The 11,152-nt window shown below is 38.1% G+C and overlaps 1 pseudogene; it reads right to left on the bottom strand.

The window, feature by feature from the left end:
* Positions 1 to 10,782: 10,782 nt before the first annotated feature.
* LOC128110241 (uncharacterized) lies at positions 10,783 to 10,883 on the bottom strand (annotated as a pseudogene).
* Positions 10,884 to 11,152: the final 269 nt, after the last annotated feature.

Here is an 11,152-nt window from a genome sequence, read left to right as displayed (position 1 = left end):
AGCAAAAAAATGAGTATGCATATATGTAGATTCTCTCTGCTTTAGATGTGATATGACTGTTTGCTTTGAGTTCCTGATTTAGGTTCTACTCAGGGGTAGACAATGACCTAAATCATAAGCCAAATAAACTCTTCCTCCCCAAAGTTAACTTTTGTCAAGGTGATTCTGCACAGAAATAGAAATCAAATTATAGGAGCAGGACACAACATTGACTCTGAAGTCCACCCTGGTGTTGGTAGCCTTGGAATCCCAAGAGGGCACTCTTTGCAAAGACTCTTTTTAGCTTGACTGTGGTTGGGGAAGAAAACACTAATCCCAGTTACAAAAAGGCACTGATGCAGACTGTCTGATTACTAGCTCAACACTAACCACAGCTACAAAAGGCACTGGTACAGACTGTCTGATTACCAGCTCCTTGTCTACATTGGGAATGAAGGTTGTACTCATCTCCCATTTCTGGCTTTGCTTACAGCTCTCATTCCTTGCAAGTAGCTGAAATTATTAGTCCTAGTCCTTTAGTACAGGAAGTGTTATTTGCAATTAAAAAGAAAACTACCATCATTTTTATTTCTTCTTTTAAAAAGTGTGTTGTGGTGTGTGTGTGTGTGTGTGTGTGTGTGTGTGTGTGTGTGTGTGTGTGTGTGTGTGTGTGTGATGAGTGCCCCAGCATGTGTGTGGAGGTCAAAGAACAAGGTTGTGGGTCAGTCCTTACCTTCTTACCTTGTGACAAAAAGAGTTATCATTTGCCAATGTGTCTATCAGGCTAGTTGGCATACAACTTCCAGGGATTCTCCAAACTTTATCTTCTATTTCAAATTAGGAGCACTGGCTTTGCAGACATGCACTTCTGTATTGGCTTTACATGGGCTCCAGGCAGCCAAATTCAGGTCCTTAATCTTGGACAGCAAGTGCTTTCTCCAGATCCAGATTACAATTTATAAATGTCAAGTTTCCATAGGAATCAAGAGATACAACACTCAAACTGTATTTTGCTTTTTAGTGAGAACTACATAAACAGTCCCTTCAACAGGATTTTGAGACTGTTAGTTGGAGGATACTTTTGTTTGTTTGTTTGTTTTTTGAGACAGGGTTTCTCTGTGTAGTTTTGGTGCCTGTCCTGGATTTCACTCTGTAGACCAGGCTAGCCTCGAACTCACAGAGGTCTGCCAGGCTCTGCCTCCTGAGTGCTGGGATTAGAAACATGTACCACCACCACCTGGCCTGGAGGATCCTTTAAAATCAACAGAGACAAAACTAAGTTACAGAGTTGGGAATAGATAATTAAACACACACACACATCAATAAGAGCAACAACAAAACATACTTTTCAAAATACTATTTAAAAATTTAAAATATTGTTTAGAAAGTATTAATCTGACACAATATTATTTAGAAAATATTGTGTAAGAATAGTCAGTGGGTGATGTGTTTACATTTGGGGATAGAAGCACCTTGTGTTACATTTAGGGATGACACCTTGTCACCTGCCGTGAGAGGAAGCCAGTGTGAAATGAGATAGTGGAATTGGACAGTTCATTACGGAAGAAGAAAAGAGAAGGCCTGCATCCAGCTGGCTCTGGACATGAATTGCTTGGATATTACAAAATTATACAAGCAAATTTTTCTGGTCCTTGGTCAGGAGTCCCAGCAGCAACACAGGAAATTGAAGCTCTTGGCCATGTCTTCCCTGCTTTTCAGGAGAAGTCAGTAGCAAATGTCCTAATGCTCACAATGTCAGTCTTCTCCAGACCCAGGGAGATAGGTGATTCTATCCTCTTGGCCCTGATGTGTTTTATGTTCAGTTAATAACAGAAATCCATCCTAATGCCATGAGCATTTTAGCTGAGAAAGTTGTATTTGTTAAAAGTTAAATTAAATACTTCATTATTACATAATTACTTTTTTCTGAATGATTGGTTTTAGAAAAACTGATTTTCACATTAAGCAGGTGTGTGTGTGTGTGTGTGTGTGTGTGTGTGTGTGTGTGTGTGTGCATGCTCGCAAGCTTGCTAGTTTGGGCTGTCAGATTTACATGAGTCTTTGTATCTCTGTGAGTATATGGCTGTGTATATGAGGGTAGTGTACCTCCAGAGGAGAGTAGAGGCTGTTGGATCATTTGGAGCTAGAATTACATGCTATTAAATCTGGGTTCCATTCCCAGCATTGTTGGGAAAAGGGGAGTTATTTAATTTTCTTTTCTTTTTTTTCTTTTAATCTACTTATTTTGATACAATATTATCTAAAGAAAAATGATTGATGGCATTTATATCTTTAGTACTCACAGAACTATTTATTTCTATAAAGCAGTTGCTGACAAATGGCTTTTGTGAAGGGCCAGACAGTATTTTTCTGGCTTTCTCAGCCATGCTATAGCTGTAACCACCATCTAGTTTTGTCTTTATGTGAAAATTCTGAGGTGAGAAGACTCTTTCTTTGACTCTCAGATTTCCTTAGTTGCCTATAGCTCTTTGTGCATGATTGAGGCCTCAGTGGGATTTCACTATCTACCTTAGCATGATGATTGTTGTGCCTGTTCAGCTCATGTTTAGGGTGTCATGTTGTTGCTACTTTACGGGTATAGTTTCTGATATTGCTAGAGGTCACAATCTCACAGCAGACTTCCTGTTGCTCTGGCTCTTATGTACATTCTACCCCCTCTCGGTAACATTCCCTAAGCCTTAGGTACTGAAGTTATTTGTAGATGTAGCTACTGGGACTGGGCTTTGCAACTCTGCATTGTTTTTAGATGTGTTTTTTTATAATGTTCTCCATCTGTTACAAACAGAAGTTTCCTTGATGTGGAGTGAGGACTACATTTATGTGTAAATATAAAGACAGATATTCAGAATGGAGTTAGGGATTGTGCTGGCTTATTAAACTGGTAGTTGTAGATTCACCCTCAAGATTTAAATACTTCAGTAACACTGGCTAGGTGGCTTGATTTCCAGTACCAGACATGATTTCCCTCTTGTTGAGTGGGTCTTAAGTCTAATTAGAGAGCTGCATGTGTGTCACTATAGGACTGTAGTCTATAGGTTTCTCTGGTCCTGCCAGGCCCCAGCAGTCCTGTGGCCTACTTACAAAATAATCACAACAGAGGCTTACTATTATTTATAAGTGCTTGGCCATTAGCTCAGGCTTATTACTGACTAGCTCTTACACTTAAATTAACCCATAATTTTTATCTAGGTTTAGCCATCTGACTTGATATCTTTTCTCAGTTCTGCCTTATCATCTTGCTTCCTCTGTGTCTGGCTGGAGACTCCTGGCTCAGCCTTCCTTTTCCCAGAATTCTCCTTGTCTGCTTGCCTCATCTATACTTCCTGCCTGGCTACTGGCCAACCAGCATTTTATTTGTCAGCCAATCAGAGCAACACATATTTACAGCATTCAGAGCAACATCCCACAGCACTTCCCCTTTTCTTTCTAATCAAAAGGGAAGGTTTTAACTTTAACATAGTAAAATTGCATATAACACAACAGTTATCAAGTAATAATTACAGTTACAATATCTAGTCTATTTCTATTTGGCAAAATTTAAGAAAATATTCTATCATTTATCCTATATTTGTGAGTCTAAAGTGTCATATCTAATTTATCTTTTATCGTGACTAAGGAAAACTATAATTACAACTATCTAGTCTTCAACTACATCAAAGACCCCAAATATAATATTGCCAAAGTAGACAGGAAGTGTATTATAATCAAATTCCAAAAAATTGGAAATGACAGAGACAACTGCCTGCCTGGATAGTCATCCAAAGTTCCTCTGCAATGTTGGGTCATCCATCTTCAGCCTACAGGCCTAGTCTCTCAGTCTTTTTCCTGTGTCCCATAGAATATCTGGCATTCTCCTCTGTGAAGCAGGAACCTGAAGGACCATCTTGCCTTGCAAAGTTCAGTAGTCACCTTCCTATGGGTCCTGCATGTCCAGTTGATACAACATACTGTCAAAGAGTCAACACAAGGGCATTTTTCTGCCCAGTGGCTAACTTTTGCCACACAGAAGGCAAACTCCATAATGGGTTTCTTCAATGCCCATTATCTTCTCTGAAGTAGATTGGTGCTGCCAAGAGCAGACATGTCTCAATGTCCAGAAAGTCAAAGTCCTTAAATTTTTTTTTTTCATAGACTTTTTTTTTTTAATTAATTTATTTTGCAATACAATTCAGTTCTACATATCAGCCACGGATTCCCTTGTTCTCCCCAAAGTCCTTAAAATTTTAAATGCCATATTCTCTAGGTCTTTGAAGTGTTTGAAGATTACCTACCTAATTGAAATATATCTATGTATATCTAGAAATATTAACTAACATGACTATTGGTTTGATTATAATAGATGATTAATTATTAATCTGTATTTCTTAATGATACATTACAATTTTTAAAGAGATGCATAAACATAGTATCTTAAATAATAGTAGAAATATGCATACAGTAGAACAATATTAACTTTAAGTTTGTTTCAATAAACTAAAATTCACAGCATAAAACTGGCCAGCACAACTGACTCCTTGTCAACTCAACACACAAACACATCACTTTTAAGCCACACCTTTCCCTTCTTATTCATCCCCAAGATCTTATATTAAAAATACAAGCCGGGCGGTGGTGGCGCACGCCTTTAATCCCAGCACTCGGGAGGCAGAGGCAGGCGGATCTCTGTGAGTTCGAGGCCAGCCTGGTCTACAGCGCGAGATCCAGGAAAGGCACAAAGCTACACAGAGAAACCCTGTCTCGAAAAACCAAAAAAAAAAAAAAAAAAAATACAAATAACTTTAAAAGTCCCACAGTCTTGGGGATATTCCATCACACTGGGAACCCCTAGTTTGTATTTGTATTGATTAAATAAAATTAACCTTGTGTTAACTATGTTATCTGAAAAGGGATTGTAGGAAAGTGTTCCTAGAAACAATGTTTCTCTAGACATAATCCAAATAGAAGGCACCAGCCTTCTGGATTATGCAGAAGGTGTGACAAAGGCTGGCATTGAACTAATGAATGCAGATCAACAAGGGACAGGCAAGGTAACACTCTGTCATTAGGAAATGCCCAATGTCAAATTTGGTTCGATCATTTTCTGTCAGCACTGGGGAATCCTCTCCACAGGGCAATTAAAAGACTTAATGCTTGCTTGGTCATCCAATCCCAACTAACTTATAAGACTAACAAATACCTTCCATTTGATCAGGTAAGAAGAAATTATTATTAAAAGACAATACTTTTTTGTTGCCAGATGTCATTTTATCTTAATAAAGACATAACTTGACAAAAAGTAACTCCCCAAAGTAAGGATTCGGGAAGGGTTTTGTTTTTATCTTTTCAGGAGAATAAAAACATCTACCTAAGGAATCTGAAGACCACTACACAAATGTGACATCTGAAGAAGAAGGATGAATCATCGAGAGAAAAATGTTCCAAGAAAAGGATTAAAATTGGGCTAATGCTATAGCATACTTCTGAAAGGTTAAAATTTCATAAATCTTCCCAAATATTTGTTTCTGCTGCTCTCTACAAACACAAAAGGCAAAGGGTCTTTTCATGGTCCCTATTCAATTAAAAATTAAAGCTGGCTTTGGAGTTGGAACATGTCTCTCTCCTTCTCTAAACACAAGCATGATTGTTAAAAGAAAATCCAAAATCTCTGTCTCATGCCAGAAGAGCCATCTGATATGCGACAGAAGAAACCAAAATTAAGGGACTATTCTATTGTCACTAATCTCATAATATAGGATTTATTTTGACTCTTTAAAACTGTTCTTAAGGATCAATATTATCTCTAAGTTTATAAGATTTATACACACACACACACACACACACACACACACACACACATGCTTTCTGTCATGGTATTAGTGATCATACAGAGTACTAACTAATTCTAGAAAAAGGCTTCACCTAGCTTCCTGTACATGATTTTGGCCTTAAGTCTAATGCAGAGAACTAGGAATCAAGTTTGTGTACCCTGGATATTCTTAATAAAGTGTGGTTCTTTAACCTCTCTGAGATCTGCTGCATAAGACATTTAAATGTTGAAGTTTTCTGCAGTGAACTGTGGCCATTCCTAACAGTGACCATTGAAGTCTCCAAAAAGATGATGGGGCCCCATAAAGATGATTCTACTTGGATTGTGGTAATGCCATTAAGCTAACAAACACTACCCCAAAATCATCTTTAAACTTCAAACTGCTCAGGACAGTTTCAAAGTGGTTAGCTGAGATGATCCAGCCTCATAAACTATCTACCAAGACTTGAGAGAACCCTACACTTTCCCATCACGCAGAGACTAAACAAAAAATAATACAGCTAGCTCTCCAGGATTTGATTAATATCTCAATTTTCTCAGGGCCCCCTATAGATGCTGTTGCCTCCAGTCAACAGGAAGTAATTTTAAGAATATGACACCCATGTTCCCGAGAGATGGAATAGGTGGTTTCTGGTCATTCGATGGTTTGTGAATGTTTATCATCAATTGTTACTGGTCATGGTAAGGGAGGAAACTAAGCAAAATGGCTGAATTGAAGGGTCTCTTTCTAAAAAAGGGGGGGTATGGAAAGGATAGGATAAAAAGGTAGATTATTTAATCTACTTTAAACTAAAAAGCACCTATTAATTCAAATATTTTACATTGGTACTTATTTTTGTATATAGATATAAATTTAAGTTTATTTTTGTTAGAACATACTCTATATATGTTTCTACTCTTGTTTAAGGTATTATACCTATGCAGCTCATTTAAAAATGTAATGTATAATTAAGGAATACAAGTTAGTAATCATCTACAATAATTAACCTTATGTTAGATATGTTTTCAGGGTTAAACAAAGATATATTTTAGATATATAGGTGGTCTTCAAACACTTTAGAGACTTACAGAATATGGCATTTAATATGTTTTAATAACCTAAGGTTTTTCATGAAACTGAGACACTTCTGCTCCTGGCACAAAAATTTACTTCAAACAAGGATAATGGGCATCGAAGTACCTCTATATGGAGTTTGCTTTCACTGTAGCAAAGTTAGCCACTGGGCAGGAAGCTGCTGTTGACTCCACAGCTGTCAGTATGCTGTCCAAATTGGACAAGCAGTGTACAAAAAAGGCGACTGCCAAACTTTGCCAAGACAAGATAGGAGAGGCCTTCAAAGTTCTTGTTTCACAAAAATGTCTGTCAGACATTCTAGGCCTGTAGTCTAAAAATGGATGCCCCAAAGTTTCAGAGAAAATGTGGATGACTGTCTAGGTAGCCAGCCACTTCTGCAATTTTTATAGTTTGGGAAGTTGTTTGTTCTGTACTTCCTGTTTGTTCAGTTAATATTATATCCTTCTCAGGATCTCTGAAGTAGTTGAAGACAAGATTGTTTTAGTTTCAGTTCTCCTTGTTACTAAATTCAGAAAAGAAACTTATAAAAGAGGTATAAGTTGTATAAGATTGAAAGATGTAAAAGCTTAAATTGTTTATCTAAGAAAATGTTTTGAGGTCTAAAAGATAGTTTTGGGTTGGTAATACAAGTTAAGATAGAAGTGAATTAGTTACAAAACTTTGGATTCACCAAGATAGGAAAGATAATGGAGTGGTTTCTCTGAATTTGCCAACTACAATTGGACTGGACATTGTAAGTGTAATTCTTACTTGATAATTGTTCTTATTGTATATAATTTCACTGTGTTAAGGTTAAAACCTTTCTTTTTATTTAGACAAAAAGGGGGAACAGTTGGGGGGGCATTCAATCACATTGTAAACCTCAAGTTTGCCTTTGCATTTATTAAATAAAATTAACATTGGGTCAGAAAGCTGAGTTAGCAATTAGTTGACAGAACGTAATCATAGAGCATGAGAGGGCATCCAGGAGAGACACAGAAAGTATTTGGGAAGGATTTAGAGTGGCACAGGTTTTTCTGGTTTGGCAGAGAAAAAGCAAAGTCTTTCAGAGAAGCCAGCAAGGATGATAAGGTTAGCATTTTGCTATTCAACCTCTCTGAGCTAGCAGGTTTTCACCCTGGCCTTTAAATTTCAAATCTTATTTATAAACAGAACGATAGAGATTTAGTTCAAGCTACCGTTAGCAGCAGGAACAGAGCTGGTACCTGGAACAGAATTCTCACCAGGCGATGGCCTGAGTGACCAGTCCACTACTAGAGCAACAGGCGGGTAACTGCAGAGTTGCAATTGCTGGCTGCACTAGCAGTAGACTGGGGTGCAGCCACTGTGCCAAAGTGAAAACAACACCACAGCCTTTACAAATTTAAACACATTAAAATTTCAGTGTCTTTAAAACAAGCAGTCTCTAAAAATCCAAAATCTCCTCTAAAAGTTCAAAGTTGTGCAGCTGTGGACTCCTTTAAAAATCAAAATTAAATACCTTCTTCAAGAAGGAAGAACCAGGCTACAGTCACAATCTGAACCAAACAAAACCAACCTCCAACAGTATAAATAATTTAATGCCCAATTATCTGGGATTTGCTTACCATCTTCTAGGCTGCTCCAAAGAGCTTGAGTCACTTTTCTTGCTCTGCCCTCAGCAACAAACCCAGCTTATCCTCTAACCTCCAGCTGGCTCCACTCCATTGCTACTGCCGTTCTTGGCAGTCATCTTCTGGTCCTGGCAGCTGTAAAACACCAGGGTCTTTGGTTGCACTTTCACCAAGAGCCTGTCATAGGCTCTCTTCACGGTGCCAAGTCTCAGCATCTTTGAATGACCCCTTCAGTGCTGGGCCTTCAACTGCCACTGAGGTTGCACCTCCACCAATGGCCTCTCCTGGCTTTTCACAGTGCTAAGCCTCAGCTGTTCTCCATGACCCTCTCACTCCTTCAAAACCAATGCCCCCTGGGTGATTCTTACACTATCCAGTTCAGCTGCCAGAGTAACTTACATTCTTGGTCCCCTATGAAACACAGCTTCTGTATGCTGACTCTTAGGAAACACTTTCCAGAAGATTCTGCATCAGTGATGCTAGTCACTTCTTAATCACCACTAAATTTTCATCTCTAGTTGACCAACATCCATAATCCCAGCAAAGCAAAGGTTTTGGTTTAGTACTTCTGGTATCTCATTAACCACAGCTGATTCTTCAGCCCCAGCTAACCAGAATGGCAGAATTTTAAATCAAAACAGGAAACAGCCCTGAGAGAGTCTTTAAACTTCCCTCTGAAACTTCACAGGCAAGGCCTCCATCCTCTACACTGTTAGTCTTATCTTCAAAGCTCCTACAGAACATCCCACTAAGTTCTGAACACTCAATGGATTTTCTTGCCCAGAGTTCCAAAGTATTTCTACATTTCTCCACAAAACATGGTCAGGTCTATACTCCACTATGCTGGTACTAACTATACTCCACTATGCTGGTACTAACATGGTTAGGGTTTCTATTTCTGTAACATAACACCATCACCAAAAACAAGTTGGGTAGGAAAGGAATAAAGTTGGCTTATGTATGCTTATCATAGTTCATCATCAAAGGAGGTCAGGACAGGAACTCAAATATTGCAGGAACCTAGATGCAGGAGCTGATGCAGAGGCCATGGGAGGGTTCTGCTTACTGCCTTGTTTCCCATGGCTTGCTCAGACTGCCTTAAATAGAACCAGGACCAGAAGTTCAGGGATGGCACTACCCTACATGGACTGAGATCCCCGCCCCCCCGCATTGATCACTAATTAAGAAAATACAGCCAGAACTTTTAGAGTTATTTTGTCAATTAAACTAGTTTGTGTGTTAATTTGACATAAGATTAGCTTGCACAGAAATTCTGTTTTTTTTTTTGTTTGTTTGTTTTGGGAATAAATATTTTCACTTTATTAGAGTTTGGAGTTTTGTTTTTTGTTTTTTTTGGGGGGGGGGGGCGTTTTCAGATGCTACTTAAACCAAAGGTTTTTCTCCAGCTTTACACTCAGTTGTTCTGACAGCGAATTTATTACAGAACAACAAGCAAGGGCTGGAGAGAGAGTTCACTTGGTAAAGTGATAGTAATGTGACCATGAAGACCCAAGTTCAATCCCCAGCACACATGTAAAGGGCCAGGTTTGGTGGTGCATGCATAATCCCAGTGGTAGAGAGGAGAAGACAAGCAGATCCCTGGCGCCCACTAACCAGCCAATCTAGCCTACTAGGTAAGTTTGAAAGCAATAAGAGACCTGGGGTTAAAGAACAAAGTGGATAGCTAATGAGAACTTATGCCCAAGATGGACCTCTTGTCTGTATGTACATGCACACACATGCACACATGCACCTGGGATGGGAAAGAAAGGGAGAGCGAAGATCATTTCTAGAAATATTCAAGATATACAAGTGGCAGATTTGACTTTAAATTTTAGTGATGCAGAAAATAAAGAACTAGATAAAATGGAGCTGGTGTGCAAATGTTGACTGTTCCTGATTTCAGTAGGATTACTTCAAGTTTCTCTTGATTTAGAATGATGTTGGCTCTGCACTTCTCATATATAGACTTTATTATGTTGAGATATATTCTCTCTAGTCCTATATTCTATGATCTCTAAGATGTTTATCATGAAGGCACATTGGATTTTATCAGAGGCTTTTTTCTATCTTTTGGGACAAGTATTTTTTTCCTCTGTGTCAATTTATATGGTTTATTGTATTTATCAACTTAATGTCGAAACATCCCTGCCTCTCAAGATAAAACCAACTTGATCCTAGTGGATAATCTTACTGATGTATGTCTGTATTGTGTTTACAAGTATCTTACTGAGAATTTTTGAATGTGTGTTCATGAGGAGTATTAGTCTGAAGTTTTCTTTTTTGTTCTGTCTTTAATTGGTTTTGGTTAAAGTATGGAATGCTTCAAGAATTTGTGTCATCCTTGCACAGGGGCCATGCTAATCTTCTCTTTGCCATTCTCATTGTCAAGTGAGCATTACCTATTTTCTTAAGGTTAAAAACATTGCAATGTGTATGACTATACATACACTTAAGTATATGAATATATACATGTATTCACAATGTTTATGAATATGTATTTATCAATTTATCTACTGATAGACACTTCAGCCATTTGTGCCTCTGAAATATTATGAAGGGTGTTTCAAGGTACATAGATGTGCAAATAGCTCTTTCATATCCTGCTTCAATGGTTCAAAAACTTGCTCAGAAGTAAAATTGCTTAATCAAATGACAATTTTCTTATTAACTTTTTGA

This window comes from Peromyscus californicus, unplaced genomic scaffold (assembly GCF_007827085.1).
Source record: "Peromyscus californicus insignis strain IS unplaced genomic scaffold, ASM782708v3 Scaffold_14__1_contigs__length_90479793_seg_2, whole genome shotgun sequence".
Taxonomy (NCBI): Eukaryota; Metazoa; Chordata; class Mammalia; order Rodentia; family Cricetidae; genus Peromyscus; species Peromyscus californicus.
The sequence above is the reverse complement of the archived record's forward strand: the minus strand, read 5'-3'. Positions and strand labels throughout refer to the sequence as shown.